The sequence below is a fragment of the Dreissena polymorpha genome, chromosome 6 (assembly GCF_020536995.1).
Source record: "Dreissena polymorpha isolate Duluth1 chromosome 6, UMN_Dpol_1.0, whole genome shotgun sequence".
In the NCBI taxonomy this organism is placed as follows: Eukaryota; Metazoa; Mollusca; class Bivalvia; order Myida; family Dreissenidae; genus Dreissena; species Dreissena polymorpha.
The window spans coordinates 27797246-27822902 of NC_068360.1; the positions used below are offsets into that span (position 1 = coordinate 27797246).

General features: G+C 34.4%; 1 long non-coding RNA gene across 1 annotated transcript; it reads left to right on the forward strand.

Moving 5' to 3' along the window:
• The first annotated feature begins 24278 nt into the window (after positions 1-24278).
• LOC127833856 (uncharacterized) lies at positions 24279-25205 on the forward strand. Its single transcript, XR_008027652.1, has 3 exons — positions 24279-24424; positions 24575-24674; positions 25075-25205. It is a non-coding gene; the product is annotated as an uncharacterized LOC127833856 (long non-coding RNA).
• Positions 25206-25657: the final 452 nt, after the last annotated feature.

Here is a 25657-nt window from a genome sequence, read left to right on the forward strand (position 1 = left end):
TAATATTTAATTGTTTATATATGTGTATCTTTTCACTTTTAATAAGCAGATATTAACTTCGGCTTAGGTTTTTATTTTTAATAATTATTAGTTCATACTTCATAACATACATTTTAGCAATATATTTAATTAAGATAATTCATGATACCTCATATCATCAAATTACAACTGTCAAAATATCTATGTGTTGCAATAATTGATAACATTATCAATTGATCTTAGTTTCCAGCTCCTGTCATATTTTTTGAGCACTACTGTGATAATTAGTTTGATCTCTTTTGAACGGTGATATATATTTTTTATTTCATTAAATAATTATTTTACTATGAACATAGTTATGTTTAAGGTCAACATAGTTATGTTTAAGGTCTGCCTCTTTTTGTCATGCCACCAATAATAAGGACCACAATGGAAATAAGGGCTTGCTCTTTTTTGTGTTATCCTTGGTTTGGTGAGCATGTCATAGTTTATTGTACATGATATAGTTTTTAATAATTGCTTATTATTTTATTCTATGTTATGTTGTGAACTGTGTGTATGCTTCCTATGCCGAAATAAATTTATCTATCTATCTATCTATCTATCTATCTATCTATCTATCTATCTATCTATCTATCTATCTATCTATCTATCTATCTATCTATCTATCTATCTATCTATCTATCTATCTATCTATCTATCTATCTATCTATCTATCTATCTATCTATCTATCTATCTATCTATCTATCTATCTATCTATCTATCTATCTATCTATCTATCTATCTATCTATCTATCTATCTATCTATCTATCTATCTATCTATCTATCTATCTATCTATCTATCTATCTATCTATCTATCTATCTAGCGGGAGCAGACCGCTCATCTATTTTATTTTTAAAGGTGAAGGTACCTATCTCAAGACTTTAATCAAAAAGGGGGAGGACATGGTGAGGAGAGGGATGTATAGTGTGGGGATGTGGCCATTTATTACATTATCTTTCAAAGGTGAAAAAATGGGGGGGATTATTGGGTGAGATTGTTGGACAGTTTTTGAAAAATAAAATAATAAAAATAAATTATTTTATTTTTTTAACCAAATGTGTTGTGTTTTTTTTGGGTGGGGTCGGTCGGGGGTTTGAGAGGGGGTATAGTGTGGGTGTGTCACCGGTGATTCATTAGATGATCCTTCAAAAAAAAAGAAATGGGGGGAGAAAGAAAATTCTCAGTGTCGCTGAAAAAAATCAACGTCTTCTGCACTATACATGTACAAGCGTAAGTTGCACAAATATATATTTATTTATGTTCAATAGAGTCGCATATTAAAGCTATTGCTTTTCGTATATTTCATTTAAATACGATGCAGTGTGAAATAAACATTAAACATTCTGTTCATTTGCCTTTGGGGTCAATCCTAATTTCATGTTCGTATATCTATCAGTAATCGTTTAACTTAAATGCAAATATTTTATAAAAATGTCAAACATTAAAAAAGTCCCTCGCCATTTATTTTCCAAAATTTATATTGTTCATGGTATTGATCATTGGCATAATATGATTTGTTGTCTTTTTTCACAACTTTGGGAACATGACATACAGTCTAACCTGTCTATAAAGACCACTCAAGGGATTTGGTCGTTGTGGTCTTTGTTCACAGGTGGTCTTTATTCCCAGGGTCGATTGAAACTTTGCAAAATATGCTAGTAGTAGTTTAACAGGTACAGTACACTCCACGCGTTTTCCCCAAAAAACGCGCTCCCTCCGCGGGTTTTTTCTGCTAGCGAGTGTTCACGCGGCGTTGGAAGAGCGAGGTGAACTCGATAAAACGCTCGGCGTTACGCCGCGTTCGCTAATTCCCGCGGCGTGTATTACTTTAGGCTAGTCGGTAAATGCAGACACCTTCCGTTCTTATCAGTGATCGCCGCGCAACGCCGCGTTAGCAGTGTGCTACTGGGCATGCCAAAAAATAAAAACATTGTTATAATAAATTGTTTAAATACTGTAGTACATGTATAAAAAGATAATTGTATAGAAAATTAATACGTATAAAAATTATGTTTTTTAATTCACAGGTACGTCTACAATATGAATTAGTCTAATATAATACATTTGACAAATTAATATTTAAATCATAACACATACGACACAAGAATAAATGTTCCGTAAAATTTCCAAATGAGAATAATAATTAGTAATCCGAAACACACTACGATTTTTAATTGTTAACACGACGTTTACAAATGCTTCCAATATACAGTCATGTATATTTCCCGACAAAAGCGCGCAAAAATTATGCTGCAATGTACAAGGTCAAGGTACAATGTATACTCCTGCAAAGCGTGCGTGTATTGATTTTTTTTATACAAACTTTGTAGCGCAGAGAACATTGTTGATTTCGGTTAAAAGTTTCTTTGGTATTTATTAACGAAATTATATCGCGAATAAGTTGATATTTCCTCTAAAATAATTTCAAATCGAACACGCCGAATCTTTATCGTTACAGTATTTTAGTAGAGTAATTATTTTAACACTAATTGTACTGTAAACTGATTACAGAAGACATCTGGGCGGAACTGGATTTTAAGTGTTTGACGTTATGAAAACACGCAAAGCTTGTCTACTGACCTATTGTGTAGACTGCTGTATTTGGTGTTTTGACAAAAGGGATTAACATGTGTGAATGTCACTCTGCCGATTTGGTCCATAATTACTGGTAAACATTGTTTAGAATGTCGACGCAACAAGAATACAACTGTGAATATTAAATGCAATTATCAACTCAATAGTTACCACCTTTTAGCAATCAATGGAATAACCTACAAACAAAGAGAAAACCAATGCATTAGCGAGCAGAGAATAGACTTTGTTCCAACAATTAAAACCATTCCTTATGCATTCGTTGAACGTGTTTACTTGAGTAAGTTATGCCTTTAGACAGGAAGCGGCTTTTCTTTGATTACGTCAAACTGTCAATTCACACAGATTTGCGAGATTTTTAGGGTCCTTGGTCATTTGTATACATGTTCATTATAGAAAATCACCTGCTAACATGAAAACTTTGGATTAAATTATCAAAATAAATACAATGTTGCAAACTGTGTTTATATTAATTGGTAAGTATTAGTTAAAAGACGACGTTTTGTGTGTCGTAAATCAACGAGTTTTCTATACAACCACAACTACTTCTACAACCACGTCGGGATCGATCTATCTTGGTTGTTTTTTTTTATTGTAAATATTATACTACATGTACATGTATGTACTTGTAATAAATGCAATTTTATTTGAAAATCAGGAAGTCAAACAAAATTAAATTGATCGTTATCTCGTAAAACGCGGAGTTTCCCCCCGCGTTGCCAACGCCGAGGGCCGCCGCGTCGGTTTATCAGTTTTGCCGATCGTTAACCGCCGCGTCCAAAATCATGCAAACGCCGCGTATAGCGGGATTTTCTTAATCTCCCTCCAGGTCGAAACCCGCGGAGTATGGAGGGAAATTGGGGAAAACGCGTGGAGTGTACTGTACCTTATCTATGCATGTGCTCTTAGATTGTTTAAATGTTTGAATACTTATGCATGTATAATAAATAAAGGATTGAAAACACAGTTTTGTTTTTATTATTTCCATTCCCTTATGTTTTTATTATTTATTTCATTAATCATATACATTTATAAATAATTATTGACATACATATATATGTACATGTAATTCAGAATGTTCTGGATTTGAGTTTTGCCTACACCAAAATCACTAGCCACTCGTCTACAACTGTGTCCTTTAACTAACAAACTATATATATGTCCGCAACGCGTTCTTCCAACATCAAGAACTTACGCTTGGAAGCCATGATGGTTAAATTGAACTGATTACTTGTCTATAATCTATGCACGTCTTATCAAGGAGAAATGTAAGAAGGGAATGGCTATCAAAATATTTGCATTTTAGGCATCGTTATTGATATAAAACCGTTTATTTCCTTACTGAGTTGATGAAAGCCCCAAACTTGTCTTTGATATTTTCAGCAATTAGTACATTAATCGCGAGTCACTTTAATACAAAGGCAATATTTTTACACTTTTGACAAACTGTTTCATAGGGATTTGTCCCTTTGCCCCCCAGGTTGTTACTAATATTGAAACTTTCTAATTTTATCAATAATGATTATAAAAGCTTATTGCACATTTCCAATTTTCTCAATAATGCTTATAAAGCTTATTGCATAACTTTACAGTTTCACAGCTGCTTGTGGATCCATGTACAAAGACATTTGTAATAAGCAGTTACTTGAACTAAGAAACCTGTTATAATGCATTCTTACTGATATAAGATTACTGGTTGTTATTAACAAGTTTGTCTCGTAGCCTTTGTCATTGTATTGGTACAACACTCCATGCAAATCAACAAACATTTTCATGATGCAATATGTATTACTTATTTATCAAGGTTTCTTTATAATAGTGTTGTTTATTGTGGATTTGATTTGACAACAAATGTTTTCTGTATTGGTTTTCTATAACCACCTGGTATCGCCAATTATGCAACAAATTCCTAGGTTACACCAAACTAGTATAAAAAGGAAATGCAGACCTCCATCTGTACTGCATTCCTTCTTTGTAAATAAATGGTGTTTTTCTATTTGGCGTTGCAGGTAAGAAACTGATTTTACTACATTATATTTGATTCAATTTGTTTTACTTCAAGTTTCAAATACTTAACTGTTTTATGGTAATATAATTATTTATTCAGAACTTTTGTCAGTTTCAATGATAAGTCAGTTATGAATTTAAATGCAATAGAATTAAGTCTGTTAATTTATATCAGTTTAATAATTATGTTTGTTACAGTTTAAGTCAATTCATATTTACTTTCAAAGCGAGTGGCTCTATAAACTTAAATTCCCTATGTAATCGTGTATTAGTGATTTTAAGTAATTTGTGTATTGTATTTGTATATTTGACTGCATTCCTTCTTTGTAAATAAAAGGTGTTTTTCTATTTGGCGTTGCAGTCAGGCTTCCTCCTAAACCTCTCACAGAAAAAGTTAAACTACATCAAGGAGTCGTTACATCAAAATTATTCGAGTTCAATATTCAATTTTCAAAAGACAATTCAATGAGCAAATCGTATTCCAAATAACTGAATAATATATAAACAAAACGCTTATAAACAAAACACTTCTTAACAACTTGTCTTGACAACAAACTCACAACAAAAGTTGTCAAAATTGTCTATTTTACTTATAATTTGGTTTAATAAATAAACATTAAAGGTAAAACAGCACATTATACATAGTTGAAAAGTTGTTATATTCCAACTTCACATAGTGTGTTTAATTTAACATTACAATAGCTTTATTTTGAAATAATAGCAATACAAAATGCATTGTTTCTACCATAAGTAAACCATATAAGGACTACTGCTCATTAATAGGCATTGGTATGTATATGACAATGTTATTGAATGCCAGGGGGGGGGGGGGTTTGAAAAAGGGGAAGACGCTGGACGCTGGGTAAAAGGGGAAAGTCGAGCGCAAAAGAGACATATTTTGGGAAAAAATAAAAACTGTTCATTTCAATGTCTATAACTCACCTACAGACTTCAGGGTTTTTTTTAGAAAAAGAGGCATGTCTCTGACCTTTTTGTTGTTAAACACATGAACAAGTATGATATTAAAGTCAAAGTCCTAAATAAAGTTGCAGGTGTAGATCTAATAATGGCAAATGTTTTCAACTGGGGCCGGGGAACGATGTCAATATTATGATTTCAATTTCATGATGAATGGGTTGACGATCTAGATCTGCTACAGTATTGGAAGGGAAAGGTGCGGCAGCTGCCGATTGTCTCTTTCACTTTCACAATAATCCGACAGTATTAATCGATGTTGATTACGTGTACCTCCGAATCCTGCTGGGTTTCAACGGTTTTTGATGATTCATTCTAAAAAAAAATGCGTCAACGCAGTTAATATTTTCTGAGTCCGAACATTTTATTTTGTTCGTGTATGAACGCCAATTGTGAGACTTTTTTCTGTTTTAACGTTTATATCTTGGCTTTCACAGTTTTGTGTCATCATTAATGACAGTTCACACAGTATTCTTGCAGTGTAAATTTATTTTGTGTTGACTCATTCGCTCAATAAACAGGGCGCGAAAATTAAGCAACATAGAAAGCGTGGGTGTATTGAGCGTTTTAACAAGCACACAACACGTCAGGGATTGGCGCATGTTCGGAGGCAATATTTCATCAAATCTATAAATATTCACTTATGCCGAAATTTATTTGATACAAAAGAAAAATGGCAAGGTTTGTGTTTAAGAAATTATTGAGAGCTTTTATCGTAAATATTTACCAGAAAGTGCTTTAAAAATGTTATAAACGGGATTATTGGGTAATGAATATAAACTTGAAAAGTAGCAAGTATGCAGTGATAGATTCGGGTTAAAACGGATGTATTGGGGAGTTAATCGTTCGAGTTGGGATTTTACTATCTCTGCGGGAGAGACTTAACACTTAGGAAGGGGGCTTATTCCGCCTGTCTGAAAACTCGAAGGGGGTTTGTTCCGCAATGGAAGGGGGTTTCTTCCGTGTATGCAAAATGTGAAAGGGGGTTTCTTCCACTATGCCGTTTATAGGGAAGGGGGTTTCTTCCGAAGGGGGTTTATTCCAGTAATCAGTTTGTACAACTAACAATAACACTGGGCCACTTAGATAAACATTGGACCTATTAGGGCCAGACAAAGGCCCTCTTACTGTTTATTAGGGGCCATAAAAGATACACAGATAAGTGCCAATTAGAGCCCTCCCATAAACTGTGAAAACATTCTTTGATTGTTACAGTAAGTGGCAGATTCCTGTTAATTGTGTTTCAATATAACGAAAGTATTTCTTCAATGATACCTAAATAAAAATGACTTTAAAGTTTCATGAGTGTTATTGTAATTCCTTTGTAATCTGCAAAAACATGAAACCTAGAGATCCTATTTGGGGATTTTATGATAAAATCACAGAAGGAAATAAGGCTAAAACCAAGTGTAAAGCATGTTCATGTGATGTATTGCCCATTTTCAGAGTATTTCCCAGGGCGGGAAAAACAGGCATGAATTCATTGTGCAAAGCAAGGTCAGGAACCGAAATCCCCACTGTAAATACCTTCAAGTGTCAAAAAATCATCTAGGAGCTTTTTTGATATTTAAAAAACAGTGGTACAGGCAAAAACTTTACAACAATATCCTACTTCTTTTGAAAAATAATGACTTGTTGCGGGGATTTGGGGTTATTCTTCATCAGCCCACCGAGTAACGAAATCCCCCATAATAACATCTGTAAATGAGGGATGGTTCCCAAGATCATCTCTGATGACACCAAGTATTGGTTGTACCCACAGGGGTTTTTAACCTTATATAACAGACGCCGAATATCGGCGTCTTCCCCCACCAAACTAGGCTGGTTCCCCCCCCCCCCCCCCCCCAAAAAAAAAAAAAAAATGTTTTTTTTTTTTTTTTTTTTAATAGAAAGATGTGTCTCATGATTATATTATCACAATTCTATTTCAATTTAATCTTGCCAAACGTAATAAATTTTGAAAAAAAACAATGAATATAGTTCAAACATGTACAAATGTATTGTAATAATGAGAAAGTAAGTAAACAAATCCCCCAAAAAGGGAAACGCCGCGAAAATTCCCACTCGCACATTTTTTCCCCAAAGTGGAAAATCCCGCGTAAAATTTCCCCCACATAAGGGCTAAAGGCCCCTTCCCCCACAACCAAAAAAAAACCCTGACCCAGGAAATAAACTCAAGTGTCTCAATAAGCATCAGACTTTTGCAGGAATCTAGCTTAAATAAATAGAGTTTAATAAATATTTATGTGTGATATTTTATGATAAACATGTCAGTTAAATAAATACTGCACAATTTGTTTTACCTGTATATAAGTACCATTCCAATCTTGGCGGCTAGTGAACTATTTTAAAAGCACCATAACTATGAAACCCTAATATAAAGCATATCACAGTGTTCCACAGAAATGATGCTGATGATAATTCAGCATGATGATTAGATATTTCTAAATTCCATTTCCACTAACGACGTAAGTTACAATTCCAGCTCAAGGACTTTGAACAAACTTAGAAAAATAACACTATTCCACTGTCAAACGGTACGAAAGATTGATTTATGCAATAAATCGTCTACTGATCCCGTGTGAGCCATCTCGCTCTCTGTTCAATGTTTGTTATATGTGGTTTTTCTCAATTTTCAGCAACACATTAAAGTAAACAACACGGTGTAAAAATTCTTCCGGATGTTGACAGTTTGAATATTATATATATATAACCCCAAAGAAAACAGAATGTACAATAAAGAAATCATAGATTACCAGAGCGTTTTACAAGGACGTTTACGAGGGGTTTATTGAAACGGTTTACGAGAATCGTAGATCCAATTGCAACCACCCGAGTTACGATATCGTTATATTTACGATACGATATCTTATTGAAACGGTCCCCAGAACAATTAAATCTTAGGTATCTATTAATGTAAATAAAAGTGATTTTATCTCTTTAAAGCATAGGCATTGTTTGTTGTTGTAAACATCATTTAACAAAAAATCTAAAAATTACAAAACAATTTTTGGAATTATCATGTGCTTATCTCAAAAAAGAGGTCTCATCAGCGATTAACAGCCGTGATATCTGGCAAACGCCAGTGAAATGCCCTATTAAGACTGCTTGTTTATTGCATTAAGCATGTACAACAGTTGGTATTTGATAAGGGTCTTAATTTGCAGGGGTCCACTTCTTATAAGCGTAAACAACAGCTAATTACTATAACATGTGTCAAACTGATGTGATGCTGTTCAATGGTAACTTTCTTTAAATAAACGCTCTACATCGCACATGAACATATTCTGTTTATGTGTCAGGGCCCTCAATCTATCAAATCTGCCGCCGAATTGGGGGGAAAAATTCCCCCTAAAAAAAAAAAAAAAAAAAAAAAAAAATTTTTTTTTTTTTTTTTTATTGAAAGATGTGTCTCATGATTATTATATCTCAATTCTATTTCAATTTAATCTTTTCAAACATACTAAATTATGAAAAGTGCAAGGAATATAGTGCAAACATGTACAAATGAAATAATGAGAGAGTACCGTAAGTAAAAAAATCCCCCAAAAAGGGAAACGCTGCGAAAATTCCCCCTCCTAAGGGCTGCGGACCCCTTCCCCCAAAGTAGTGTGAGGGCCCTGTGTGTCAACTATTGAAACCAAACAGTCTTCTGTACAATGTTTTTTTATTTAAAAAATGTCTATGTGTGAGGTAATTCAAATGCTTTCTGTAAAAAACATGTAACAGGACAATTGGTAAAATCGGTAAATATTCACAGTGGTCATAATTGGCGCAAGGGCAGGAGCACAAAACGCATGGAAATTAGACCTCTTCCCAAATAAGTAATTCAACAGTATTCAAAACACAAGTAATGTGGTTTTCTAAGTAAGAACAGTTAGAGACATTCTTTTAAAACACCATAATTGTTACATTCTTTTAAAACACCATAATTGTTACATTCTTTTAAAACACCATAATTGTTTGAAAACAAGCAAATTCATTGAATTGACATCTCCTGCAAAATAAAGTTTGTTAATGGATGGGTTCAAATCCCTTGGTATATGGAATTATCCAAAAAATATATTTAAGTGCAGGGTAATTGTTTTTATGCATTGCAATTCTCCTCATTGATATCTATACACCCATGCAGTTTAATATTGCAATAAAGTAGTGTATCTGAGATATACCCCTTTAAAGCTACACAATACAAAAACAACAAAGGGCAAGGTTATGGTTCTTGTTCATGGCATTTCTCATCATTATTATCAATACGCCAGTAAAGTTTAATGTTGAAGTCTTGTATTGTATCTGAGATATAGATATTTTTTTAACAAAGGGATATAACTCTTATTTAAGAAAGTGTAGGGTTATAGCTCATGTGCATGGCAATTCTCCTCATTTATATCTATACACCCATGAAGTTTCATGTTGATATCTTATATAGTTTCTGAGAAAAAGCCTTGAAAAGTTTTGTGGCAGACAGACTGAAGGAATGACAGACTTACGGACGGACAGATGGACAGACAAAGCCAATTCTATATCCCTCCGCCTTTGGCGGGGCATACAAAAAGTGTGTAAGTTAAAGCAAGAGAAGATGTTATATTGTCTACTACTACTTAACATGTAATATATTGAGATTGAATGTAGGCTGGGAATGTTCTTATATTCCTAACAGTTTTCACAATTAAAACCATTATTTTTTCTAATACCTGTGACTGATTTTCAGTTCTTTTGATCAATGTATGTATATGTATCAATAATTTATAAATCTTATAAGAAGGTTAAAAGACCTTACACATGGAATAAAATTAAGTTTGAATCACAATAACAGGGATGTAACTTATGACAAACCTAATAATTCATCCTTCTGTCTATCATGACTACCCTCAGTACTGCAAGGAGCTAACTACTCACATATATAGTTGACTTTTTTTCTAGAATACTTATCTAAAATAGTATCTTAACATTTGGCATTCAACCATGTAAAAAGAACGCATGTCAAAGTATCTTAACCCATTTCATTCTGGTCATTAACACTTACATGATACAACTCATAGGCACAATCTTTAGTTTAACATTTTTAATTTGTTGTACCCAGATTGCATTAATAAATGTACAGTTAAATTGTTCAGTCTTGCACCTTATTGCCTGAGTTTTAAGACAATAAGATATATATTTGTGTGTATTGATAGAGCCATTCATAAAGCGTTGGGTTCGTAACATTTTGGCTGTAAAACATTTAGGCCTTGATTTAGTATGCAAATTTCATGCAAGTCAACATGTCACACACATTGCTGCCAATTTATAAAAAAAATAATGTATATAAAATAGTTTTGCTTCATATTTCTTTGAAAGGTATGGCATTTGACATTACCGTGTTTATATGTTACTGACTTCCATTGCACAGATTGTATTGTTAACTTGTTATATCCAGATTCTGAATAAAAAGCAACACAAGCACGGCATATTATGAAATTTAACATTTTAATAAAGGGCACCATTTTATATTATATACCCTGTTTTGTGTTTCCTCTAACAAAGGAAACCTTATTTTAAGGTCAACAGTTTAGATTTTGTCATGACCAGTCAAATTACTACATCAGTTCAAGGGAAACAACTCAAAATACAAAAGTTTACCAAAGTTCAATCTCAAGTGAAACAAACATTTTGCATATTGAGACCAAGTCTTGTCATCAACTAATTTTTATACGTGCATATATTTATGAAACTTGTAATAATTGTTAGCTAACCGTTGGCAATAACAACTGAAAACATGCATTTGAAATCATAGAATAACAGAGATTTAAATTGTATGGATTAACTCACTGAACATTGCTTGATTTCAACATACTTCAAAACTATGCTTCACTTGGTGGGATTATGGCCTCTATTCAATACAATTACAATTCAATACAATTGTCTTTAATGAAATATGCAATATGTTTATAAAACTACAAAAACTAAACATTTTTTGGTTTCAACATCTAAGGTTTAGTTTCAAAACCAAAACTATTACCAGTTAATGACAGAAACAAAACACTTGACAAAACACTTGACAACAGACACTGACTGATCACAAAAGTTCAATCATGAGCATAACGGTTTACCATAAAATCTCAAACAGCATGCAACTGAGGGAGTTACTGTTGTTGATACCTATGTAATCTTACTTTTTAAAGATTCTAGGTAGCAATCCTCAATCTCAGCCACAATCACCGCCAGTTAAACAGGTGGGAGGTAAGTAAAAATCCAGTGTCTGGTTTCAATTCCATTACTGATGCTCCCAAGAACACTTTTCCAACCAGAGAAACTTCCACCTAGACAGGAGTGAATTCAGTACAGGTTCAGTGCCCGACTCAAGTTCCATTTTCTTGCTACTCACAGAACATAGTTCCTTGTCTAACCTATCTGTCTTCTGTACATCAACTGAAACACACCACAGAAACAAAAATGACTGAGCTAATTGAATTTTTTTTGTGTAAGTATAATAATTGTAAAGAAATATTTGTTTGTTCCACGAGTACTAAGTAGACCACCTGAGGGGGTGTCACGTTATCGTTCATAGTTCATGGACGACACATAGTTACTAACAATGTTCATTACTCTTAAATTACCGGTATGTAGCCTATCATTCGATATCTCGTCATGCGCGAATTGCCAAGATGACGAGTTTTGCATTAACTCCCATTTTCTCGTGCCGCGCATGGGACAAGTCTATTCTATCTATTTATGTTAATTTCTCTGCATAATACAGGATAAAATATTCAACAACACCATGTATCAGTTTCTAGTCCAATTTAATGTCTAACATACTTAATATTTTCAGTTATACAAATACAGTCTGATAGCTACATGATTGTATCTTTCTCGACCCGTACGTCTCCAAGTCTAAACGCCAACTGTCTTGTTTCCCTCTAACATCTGGCCCGTGAAACTCAGTTATGAATCCCATTGGTCAGTGTTCTATGTGTCTTTATTTCTAATTGGCTGAATTACAATCTGGAGAAGTCCTATTCAAGTACGCACACGTTAATGAGCGTTGTGGTACAAATAATAAATAATGCAAATACAGCCTAAGGCTTGTGTCAACAGCATTGTAACCACTTTGTTGTTAATGCATACTCGCTACTGATATACTTGTTAATATTTCGTACATAAAGAAAACCCAAATATTTCACCCAATTTCTCATCATTATTTGACAGGGGAAAAAGCCTTTTCCTATAAGATAAAGCAGATTTTGTCAAGAAGTAGCATGTATTTAATTAAATGCCATATTAATAACCTCACATAACTTCAGAATAATAAACCATGATATCAAAAAATGTTTATTCTTTTGTGTTGGCTTGCTATTTCAAATGTTATTATTACCTGGTTAAAAAAGACAATTATCAGACCAACAGACAGGGCAAAAACAATATGTCCCCCACTATAATGGTGGCGGACATAAAAACTGACACAAGGACCCACACATTATAAATAACAAAACTATTGCCAAGCAATATATGTCCCCTACCAGCCCTACAATGTCAGAAATATTAATTTTTTGTATATTTGTTGCCATAGCAACCATAATTTTTAATGTAGGAAGAAAATGAAATTACCAGCATAAAGTCTATATTGCAATCTATCCATCTTTCAAGTTTCATAGAAAAAATATGAAGAACTTTTAAAGTTATTGCAGGATTCACCATGTTTAGCAAAATTTCTATTTTCAGCAATATTGCTAGTCTATTTGTTGTTCTTGATGTAGGAACACAATGAAATGAGGTACATAATCTCCATATTGCCATCTGTCCATGTTTCAAGTTTCTTGAAGAAATATGAAGACTTTTTAAGTTATCGCAGGGTCCAGAAAAGTGTGACAGACCGACAGAAACCGGAAGGGGACAATAAAGAGTACTTATATTATATGTAGTTATACTAAAACAAATGTACCGCTAGTGCTGTTTGGTATATGTAATATAGAGAGTCTGGTAGACTGCAATATTTTGTGCATTAAATCTTGAGTGCATAAATCCGTAAAGACGGAAGCCATCTTGGTTTTTAGTTTCAATTTTTTTTTAATTATAGAAAGTAAGGAATATAGAAAGTACACTGCATTACTCAACCAAGACCTTGTGAAAATAAATCATTCTACATATTATCTTATTAGGTAAATATAGTTTGGAAATATTACACGACCTATATTATTTCAATTGCCGCCAAAAATATGCAGTCAATTGAAAACCAAAATGGCTTATCAGTCCTGTTTAAACACACATGTCGATCTAAAAAGTGATCTCAAACAACATATATGGGAATCTAGTTAAATCTATGGGATAAACAAATAAGGCAGAATATACAAATTTGAAGCAAGAAATATCGGAGATAATTGTCAACATAGCTCTCTCAAAGGAAGATTTATATATGGGGTTATGGAAAGACTGTGCATGACATACAATGCTATATCAAAGACATATATTTTAATGCTTTTATTCCTGTGGTAAAGTGGTAAACGCTTAATAACTTACACATGTCTTGTGGGAATTTAGGCTGTGATTGAAAAACTGAATACATCACAAATGTTGTTCAGTATGTTCTATAACATGAACTCGTTCTCCGAATACATAACGCATATTGTTCAATATGTCCTAACATGAATATGTTCTCTGATTAAATCACAAATATTGTTCAATATGTCCTAACATGAATATGTTATCTAGATTGTCTGTGCAAACCAATATTATGATACCAGATCATGTTACCTCGACCTTAAACTTTATTTGTTTATTACTTTCATCCAAAGAAATCACTGAACCTTGTGACATTGACCTTTGACCGTTGCTCCAAAACATTAACAGGTGCATTAAGTTTTTCACAAATAAACATCAAACCAATTTGCAAGATTGTACACCAATTCATTCACTAGATATCAAGCAGAACGAAATAGTCTACATACGACCAACCCAAGGTGGGCATGTGCACAGCATTATACAAGCCAATTCTTTGAAAGCATACTTTAAAGCTTGATTGGTCATTGTCAGCATCGGGTACTGCTTAAATGTACCCAGGATACTCCCAAGTATACTTAAATGTACCCTGGGTATGAAAAATATACTGAAACGTACCCGGAAATTATAACGCTAAATTGGTTGTTATCGCCTTTTATTCAAATTAATAACCCAAACCAAAATGATTGCTCGCGGCAAGCTTGCGAAGCTTAATTTTAATTTGTACAAGCTTGCTAGTATTTTAATACAAAATTCTGCAACCTTGTGCAAGCTTGCGCAAGCTTTTTAGTAACTGATGGACTTTCAAAGTACAAAAATATGAAAAAGTTAACAAAAAGCATTATTTCAAGGAAGCTAATTTCTTTCCCAGCATATTGGGATTCAAATTTAATGGCACAGAATCTTAATTATCAGGTAAACATTTTTTTAGGCCTAGCTGTTTAACATAACATAAATTTTGACCTTTCAAGACCTTCTCAGAAGCCAATCAAATTTAAAACAAGGGCTGTTCGTAAAACATGTATGCCCCCAATATGGGCTGACCATTGTAGTGGCAGCCATTGTGTGAATACGTTTTTTGTCACTGTGACCTTGACCTTTGACCTGAAAATCAATAGGGGTTATCTGCGAGTCATGATAAATTTACCTATGAAGTGTCATGATCCTAGGCAAAAGCGTTCTTGAGTTATCATCCGGAAACAATTTTACTGTTCGGGTCACCGTGACCTTGACCTTTGACCTAGTGACCTGAAAATCAATATGGGTCATATGCGAGTCATGATCAATGTACCTATGAAGTTTCATGATCCTAGGCGTATGCCTTCTTGAGTTATCATCCGGAAACCATTTAACTATTTCGGGTCACTGTGACCTTGACCTTTGAGCTAGTGACCTCAAAATCAATAGGGGTCATCTGCGAGTCATGATCAATCTACCCATGAAGTTTCATGATCCTAGGCAAAAGCGTTCTTGAGTTTTCCGAAAACCATTTTACTATTTCGGGTCACCGTGACCTTGACCTTTGACCTAGTGACCTGAAAATCAATAAGGGTCATCTGCAAGTCATGATCAATCATCTATCAAGTTTCATGATCCTAGGAGTATGCGTTCTTGAGTTATCATCCGAAAATCATTTTACTATTTGGGTCACCGTGACCTTGACCTTTGACTTAGTGACCTCAAAATCAATAGGGGTCATCTGCGAGTCATGATCAATCTACCTATGAAGTTTCATGATTCTAGGCGTATGCGTTCAAAAGTTATCATCCGAAAACCATTTTAATATTTTGGGTCACTGTGACCTTGACCTTTGACCTAGTGACCTCAAAATCGATAGGGGTCATCTGCGAGTCATGATCTATCTAACGACGAAGTTTCATGATCCTAGGCGTATGCCTTCTTGAGTTATCATCCGGAAACCATTTTACTATTTCGGGTCACCCTGACCTTGACCTTTGACCTTGTGACCTCAAAATCAATAGGGGTCATCTGGGAGTCATGATCAATGTACCTATGAAGTTTCATGATCCTAGGCGTATGTGTTCTTGAGTTATCATCCGGAAACCATTTTACTATTTCGGGTCACCGTGACCTTTGACCTAGTGACCTCAAAATCAATAGGGGTCATCTGGGAGTCATGATAAATGTACCTATGAAGTTTCATGATCCTAGGCGAATGTGTTCTTGAGTTATCATCCGGAAACCACCTTATGGACGGACCGACAGACCGACCGACATGTGTAAAGCAATATACCCCCTCTTCTTCGAAGGGGGGCATAATAAAGGATAAAGTTTCATAACATCTTTCAGCTGGTAATTAAAACAATTTATTAGGAGTAAACAAATAATCTTTTGTGATGTTAGTCTAAACATAACGCACAATCTTTACAACTTTAAAATTATATTTAATAAAGCTTAACAAAGTTTCAATCTAATTTTCAGTGTAGACAGGAATATTCTCTCTCTCAATTCACGAATCAATATAATAAATTATCAACTCAAAAATTGCTTTTTGATTTTTAAATAAGAATTAACATTTAAGCCAGCCATTAATTATAGATTAGACAAGTTGTTATTAATCAGTGTCATGTTTGGTTTATGTTGTGGAGACATCGTCTATTCAAAATGCATGTTTTATTACTGTCTCAAGCTGCATAATATTCATTTCATTTAATAATTTCCATTTTATATCCTACATAAAAGCTAATGGATTTTGCATAACAGACTACTATTTAATGACATGCATCCCTTTGATCAACCTTTTTATCGACTATTTTTAATTATCTAATTTGTACAGCACCTAACTGTTAAAATCTAAATTACTAATTTGTATAGCACCTAACTGTTAAAATCTAAATAACTATCTATAAATAATTAACTAAGGTCTGGATTCAAAGTTTCTTCTTGTACATTTTTGCTAATTTTTGTTAGATAAATATATAAACAAGGGCTGTTTGTAAAACATGCATGCCCCCCATATGGGTTCTCAGTTGTAGTGACAGCCATTTTGTGAATATGTTTTTTGTCACTGTGACCTTGACCTTTGACCTAGTGACCTGAAAATCAATAGGGGTCATCTGCCAGTCATGATCAATCTACCTATCAAGTTTCATGATCCTAGGCCTAAGCGTTCTTTAGTTATCATCCGGAAACCATTTTACTATTTCGGGTCACTGTGACCTTGACCTTTGACCTAGTGACCTCAAAATCAATAAGGGTCATCTGCGAGTCCTGATCAATCTACCTATTAAGTTTCATGATCCTAGGCCTAAGCGTTTTTGAGTTATCATCCGGAAACCATTTTACTATTTCGGGTCACTGTGACCTTGACCTTTGACCTAGTGACCTCAAAATCAATAGGGGTCATCTGCGAGTCATGATCAATCTACCTATCAAGTTTCATGATCCTAGGCCTTAGCGTTCTTGAGTTATCATCCGGAAACCATTTTACTATTTCGGGTCACTGTGACCTTGACCTTTGACCTAGTGACCTCAAAATCAATAGGGGTCAGCTGTGAGTCATGATCAATGTACCTATGAAAATTCATGATCCTAGGCCCAAGCGTTCTTGAGTTATCGTCTGACAACCACCTGGTGGACGGACCGACCCATAGACAGACCGACATGAGCAAAGCAATATACCCCCTCTTCTTCGAAGGGGGGCATAAAAATTAATGTATGTGAACAAAGTTTACTTTAAAACTCCGGAAATATTTTGGTCAGCTGTTTTAAATTATTTATATATTAATCAACAATTGATCTCTTTTCTAAAATATAATATATACTAAAGGAAAATTAATATATCATATGGTTCATAAATAGTTTCATATAATGTGTGAAACATTTTATTTGCGTCGCACTCTGAGAAAACTAGGTTTAACCCTTTCAGCGCTGGAACCGAATTTTAAAGGCCTTTGCAAACAGTTTGGATCCAGATGAGACGCCACAAAACGTGGCGTCTCATTAGGATCCAAACTGTTTGCTATTCTGATAGTATTCTTTGAAAAAAAATTCGAAGAAAATGCTAATTTTTGAAATTTAGCAGACAACATTTTAGCAGACAACAAATTTCCCAGCATGCAAAGGTTTAATGCCCGGGCATAAAGTGTCGTCCCAGATTGATCTGTGCAGTCCCCATAAGGCTAATCAGGGACGACACTTTCTGCCTAGACTGGATTTTGTCAAGTAGAGACTTCCTCTAAACAAACAAAAAGCAACAAAACAAACAAAAATGAATGGCGCCCCATTTTCCCAGAGCCAGACTCAGGGTGATCATTAAGAGAGATTTAAGGTCACAAAAAGCTTGTAGACATAATAAATCCTGACAACAAGCACTTGTACATAATTTATCTTTTTTTTCTGTGTTTTTTCTATAAGAGCATTGTCCTTCATCTAAAGAGATTTATCTAATGTGAAAATACAACACCCAAGGTCATGTGATGAAGGAAGGCTGAAGGTCAATAGTAGGTAACTATAGTGGGTCTCTGTTTATCCGATTTCATGTAAATAATAATTCATCATTTATCATAACTAGCCAGAGAACTGAGTATTTATAACTTTATGATTATCTAGTGATATGGGAGATGACTGCATTCACAGTAACAACTGATCTAAAGTCATCTCCATTGACAATGCATAATGAGTTTATTTACTGGTACCCTGTACACTTTTGGTTGCATGTAACCCATTCATTACTTGTCAAACAGAATGATGGGAAAATTGCTTTAGCCAGCATTTAAACACTGACAGGCACTACTAAAATAAAAGGAAAACCAGCCGGCTCCCAAGAAACAAATAATACATCATATTGCTGGCTCCAGATTTTTATTTTCTTAGAAAACTGCAATATGTTGACATAATTATCAATGCTGAAATAATATTAAAGATATACAAGTGAAATAATAATAAAGATATACAAGTGAAATAATGCCCAGTATATTTATAAAAACAAATTACATTACATGTATCAAATTTTTTCAGAACCAACTCTTTGAATGGCAGTAAAAGCAGACAAATAAATTGACATGGTACTACCCCAAAAACCTTGTGTTGAATGCCACAATTCCATCTGAAATGTTCAACAAGCAGGACAGTGCCCTGCCATCTAATGCCAGCCTCATGCGGTTAGACATCAACTATATTATGAGCCACTGAGTATTATGAGACACTGAGTAAACAAATGTCACACCATTTCAATTAATAATGTATCACATCAATATTTGTAATTGGTCAAGTGCATTTTACATAATAACGAAATGAATTAAAATGTGAAATTGATTTTTTGTACCTTTTTCAATGAATAAAATGTATGGTAAAAATTAGTGAGATACATTCATTGATTGATGAAAAGTTAAAAAGTTCACATGTAACATGAATATCGGTGAATCTGACGGATGCCCCCACCCCAAATGCAATGTTGATTGTATTTTAAGGCTCAAAGAACTAGAACTGTGTTCACAGACACAGATGCCCATAACAATGTAATTGTCGCACCAATCCACGATTTATTCTACAGCGGACAAAATGACAAACGGGCAAAACTTAAGTTTCAATTAAAATTCCTTCCACAATGATCATCTACACATTCAGCAAAATCTGCCACACTATTAGAGGTGTCGAATGCACACAATGTCGGGACTATATATTCTATTGTGGGAAAACAGACAAAATGCCATAATTCTGAAAAAACTCTCTGCTGCCCGTAAATTTCTTTCTGAAAGATCTTCTTCACATTAAGGTCATTTTCTGTGAAAATTGATGCAATGTGGACCCAATTTTTAAATGGAAGTGAAAACACAAACTTCTAGGGTATATATATATATTCAAACGTGGAAAACAGAGGTAGGGCCATAATTTTGCCAAAACTAATTGCAGGCAAATTCATTTCTATACCATCATCTGTACCCCTGAAAGTTTTAGAGATATCTACCACGTTGTTAAAGAGTGGTAAAAAAACACATGCTCCAGTATGAACATTCAAACATACAAACGCATAGACATACAAGTGTAATTGTTAACCCATTTATGCCTAGCCTCTAGAAAAAGGGCCTTGGTAAACAGTGTAGACCCAGATGAGACGCCACATGATGCGGGGTCTCATCTGGGTCTGCGATGTTTGCTTAAAAGAATTTATGTAAGAACAAGGGCTGTTTGTAAAACATGCATGCCCCCCCCCCCCCCCCCAGAGGGTTTTTTTAGAAAAAGGGGAAGACGCTGGACGCTGGGTAAAAGGGGGAAAATCGAGCCGAAAGAGACATATTTGGGGAAAAAATAAAAACTGTTCATTTCAATGTCTATAACTCACCTACAGACTTCAGGTTTTTTTTTATAGAAAAAGTGGCATGTCTCTGACCTTTTTGTTCTTAAACACATGAACAATTATGATATTAAAGTCAGAGTCCTCAATAAAGTTGCAGGGGTAGATCTAATAATGGGAATTGTTTTCAACTGGGGCCGGGGAACGATGTCAATATTGTGATTTCACTTTCATGATGAATGGGTTGACGATCTAGATCTGCTACAGTATTGGAAGGGAAAGGTGTGGCAGCTGCCGATTGTCTACTTTCACTTTCACAATAATCCGACAGTATTAATCGATGTTGATTACATGTACCTCCGAATCCTGCTGGGTTTCAACGGTTTTTGATGATTCATTCTTAAAAAATGCGTCAACGCAATTAATATTTTCCGAGTCCAAACGTTTCATTTTGTTCGTGTATATATTCGCCATTTGTGAGACTTTTTCTGTTTTAACGTTTATATCTTTGCTTTCACATAACCCGGATGAAAATTCGACTGGTTTCCGGTCATCAATTGACGAAACACCCTTCTCGCGCAAAACCGGAATCCAGTAAAATAGTCACATGATTTATACGATTAGTTGCCCGGTTTCCATGACGTAATTTAAGAGCTATATATAGAATCACTGGGATTCCCAGATTTGAGTGTTCGTCAGGAGAGAGAAAGAGAGAGCGAGATCGTTGTACATGGTACAAATTGGATAAGTGTCGACTTCCCAAAAGAAAAAAAAACATTTCTTTGAGGGTAAAATATTAAATTTTGGTGAAAAATTATATTTTTGGAGGGGAAATGGTATTTTTAGGGGAAAAATTCTGGTAGGGGAAGACGCCGAATATCGGCGTCACTTTCTTGGAAAAAAAAACCCCTGCCCCCTATATGGGCTATAAGTTTATAAGTTGTAATAGCAGATGCCCCCCTATATGGGCAGTAAATATGGGGCTCATTTACAGGTCAGATTTGGAATCTCTGCTGTAAAATGAGATTTTAAATGAACTAAAGGGAGGCAAATGCTGTAATAAAAAGAACATGCATAAACGGTATTTGTTTCCCTTGTTTGAACCATGCTAAATCCTTAAAATGCCTATTTCCAGTAACTGTGACCTTCGCCTGTGACCTTGACCTAGTGACCTCAAAATCAATAGGGGTCATCTGCGAGTCATGATCAATATACCTATGAAGTTTCATAATCCTAGCCCCAAGCGTTCTTGAGTTATCATCCGGAAACCACCTGGTGGACGGACGGACTGACCGACCGACCTACCGACCGACATGAGCAAAGCAATATACCCCCTCTTCTTCGAAGGGGGGGCATAATAATTACACAAAGCATATATTTTATCGACACAATGCATTAAAAGCGCAAAGGGTTGTGAATCAGTAATGCGTAAATGATCCCCGTCATGTCATTAACAAATGTTTATTTAGTGTTTGTTTGGCAGCTTCTTGGCCTTGTTATATTAATCACACTTATCGGTCTTTACAGTGTACTTCATCACGATATATTCTTTCTAAAAGACAACAACCTACACATACAATGTCAGTGCATACCTCCATCCAAACTTAAGTTAAGTTATAGGGCGAAAACTATTTTGAAATATTAAGTTACTGTGACCTTGATCTAAACTTGACTTGCCCCTTTCATTGTTCATGCTTTGTTTAAATTTCTTATTTGGGTTCAATTAATTGATGGTTTTGATTTGGTGTTTCTCAGCGTTATCACTTGAAAAGGATATACAGTTTGGGAGGATTTATAATTGTTTGACACAAGCCGAGGATTAATATTTGTATTCTGTTAGCAGCAAATACCAAGTAAAATGGCATAATGATCATAGCTTTATCATATATTCTTAAACAAAAATATTAAGTTTGGAAACAAATACAACTGTTCAAAGTGCTACCTGTACTCTAGGCGGCAAGTTGGTATAAACAACTACTTAAAAACTTGCAACTCTGGCATTTGGATCTTTGCTACTATAAACTTACAGTCAAATCCAAACTAGGCAAATTTTATCAGGAAAGTAGGTAATGTAAAATGGGAAAAAATACAGGACCTCCTTCTTTTTTTACAGGACCTACTGGCTGCAGAATATAATAGTAAAATAACTTTGTTTTATTGCTAGGATCAAGGTGTTTATGATATAAAATGATAAATGATTAAAAAGCTATTAATTTCTAGGTCGAACATTAATTTTGTATCTGACGTTAAATAATAATACACGCAATACATGGTACTAGTCTTGTTTAGTTAAAACATATTTTAAACAAATTTTAAATGCTGAACGCATGTTAAAAGTAAATATAAACTGTTGAACCCATATTAAAGGGGCTTGTTCACACTTTGATAAATTGACAAAATTGAAAAAAATTGTTTCGGATTTGCAAATTTTTACTGTAGTTATAATATTTGCTTTTAAAAAAAAATACCAAATTGTTTCCATGCTCTAAAATTTCCATAAAATGCAACTTTTGACGATTTGAAAACCTGAAAATTATAAAGCGTCTCAAACGCGAAATGAGTTATTTTTAGTCAGAAATTGTGAATGGGATCCCAACTAGTATACCAGAATGCAGCCTGCGCATGCGCGCTGCGCTTATCCGCTTTTGGTTAACAAACAATGCATCTCATTTCTGTGATCGAAAATATAAAAAAAGAGAAACAAAAGCCAGAGCCAGCGACATCGCCCGAATTTATTCAATCTTGGCGACAAGACTGAGTGTTTGCAGAACCATAGGAGTATCGTTGGAAGAGACGAAGACAGGGTAATGGCTTAAACACACAAATTGTAAGTCATATTTTAGAAGCTACGTTTAGTTTTTGGCAAGTGTTGCCTGTTTACAAAGGAATTTTAGCAAAAGTTGGGATAGGTATTTAGTTTTATTGTATGGATATTTTACTCTGCAACGAAACCAGATACGCACTGATAACATAATTTGTTCATTGCGCGTTTTAAAATAAGCCTTTATGCCCCTATGCCAAGATGTTCGTATCAATTTAATGAATTCGTTATAACTTATAAGGAACACTCCAACACGAGTCAAATGAAGCATGAAATTAATGATAAATGATGAATTATGAATGATTAATTTATACGGTATATATTATATTATAAAATATACTGGTATGCAAATGTATATGTTATATTATGTAATCAATTATCATGATATGATTATATGATTATACAGTTTATTCCCTAATTTTAACATCAATTTTGTTGTTTCTTTAAATTGATATGAGATCAATGTTATATTCTAAAACAAACCTTCTTTTTAAGGTATTTAGGAAGACGTGCCGGCCAACCTATTGCAAGTTTGACTGTTCAGCATAATGTTAGAACAACAAACTCTTCACCTATGCACGGTCATCAGCCCCCGCCAGGTCCTGGCCTGTCATTTGTGTCACAAGGAAGTACCACACCTGGTCATGTGTCAGGAATTGGTGAGATAACATCTTACTAAGAGTATGCAAACAACCCTGTCTTAGCATATTTTAATTGATAAAATAATATATTTATATTCAATAAGATTCTATGTGCTTTCTAAAGTTCCTTGGTAATATAATTGCTTTATCATTTTTTTTACCAGAAACTTTTTATGTTATGAAAACCAGAGGATATCCGATAGCTGGTTTGTTTTCTGAACCGTTTAGATAACTTGCATGGTGATTGGTCATGAAATTATTTCAATGCCATTCTCCTCCAATCTCTAGTTGTACAGTAATTGTCAGTTAGTGACTCAAGTATGATAACTTCATCATATAATAAGCTCATACTGGTGAATCAAGAAGCAAAGAAAAGTATTGGTAGGTTCATAAGTTAATACTGGTGAATTAAGTAGCCCAGAAAAGTATTGGTAGGTTAATAAGTTAATACTGGTGAATCAAGTAGCTCAGAAAAGTATTGGTAGGTTCATAAGTTAATACTGGTGAATCAAGTAGCCCAGAAAAGTATTGGTAGGTTCATAAGTTAATACTGGTGAATCAAGTAGCCCAGAAAAGTATTGGTAGGTTCATAAGTTAATACTGGTGAATCAAGTAGCCCAGAAAAGTATTGGTAGGTTCATAAGTTAATACTGGTGAATCAAGTAGCCCAGAAAAGTATTGGTATGTTCATAAGTTAATACTGGTGAATCAAGTAGCCCAGAAAAGTATTGGTATGTTCATAAGTTAATACTGGTGAATCAAGTAGCCCAGAAAAGTATTGGTAGGTTCATAAGTTAATACTGGTGAATCAAGTAGCCCAGAAAAGTATTGGTAGGTTCATAAGTTAATACTGGTGAATCAAGTAGCCCAGAAAAGTATTGGTAGGTTCATAAGTTAATACTGGTGAATCAAGTAGCCCAGAAAAGTATTGGTATGTTCATAAGTTAATACTGGTGAATCAAGTAGCACAGAAAAGTATTGGTAGGTTCATAAGTTAATACTGGTGAATCAAGTAGCCCAGTAAAGTATTGGTAGGTTCATAAGTTAATACTGGTGAATCAAGTAGCCAAGAAAAGTATTGGTAGGTTCATAAGTTAATACTGGTGAATCAAGTAGCCAAGAAAAGTATTGGTAGGTTCATAAGTTAATTCTGGTGAATCAAGTAGCCCAGTAAAGTATTGGTATGTTCATAAGTTAATACTGATGAATCAAGTAGCCCAGAAAAGTATTGGTAGGTTCATAAGTTAATACTGGTGAATCAAGTAGCCCAGTAAAGTATTGGTAGGTTCATAAGTTAATACTGGTGAATCAAGTAGCCCAGAAAAGTATTGGTAGGTTCATAAGTTAATACTGGTGAATCAAGTAGCCCAGAAAAGTATTGGTAGGTTCATAAGTTAATACTGGTGAATCAAGTAGCCCAGAAAAGTATTGGTATGTTCATAAGTTAATACTGGTGAATCAAGTAGCACAGAAAAGTATTGGTAGGTTCATAAGTTAATACTGGTGAATCAAGTAGCCCAGTAAAGTATTGGTAGGTTCATAAGTTAATACTGGTGAATCAAGTAGCCCAGTAAAGTATTGGTATGTTACCTGATTGGCATGATATGAATAAAATAATGTTTAAAATAGCAAACAAATTTCATACATAGTTTTTATGATAAGTTTTAGTGTACATTTCAAAATTACAAATATGCTTATATGTTATTTCAGAGTAAATTGAAGGCAGCCAACAATTGGACGGTGGTGCCAGTCAATGAAAAGAAGGGATACACGTACATGCACTGAGTATACAGAGATCATCAAGGAAAAAACCCTTCGATCAAAGTTCCTTATTGATTCAGCTTATCCAAAGCTGATTGCCCCTACAA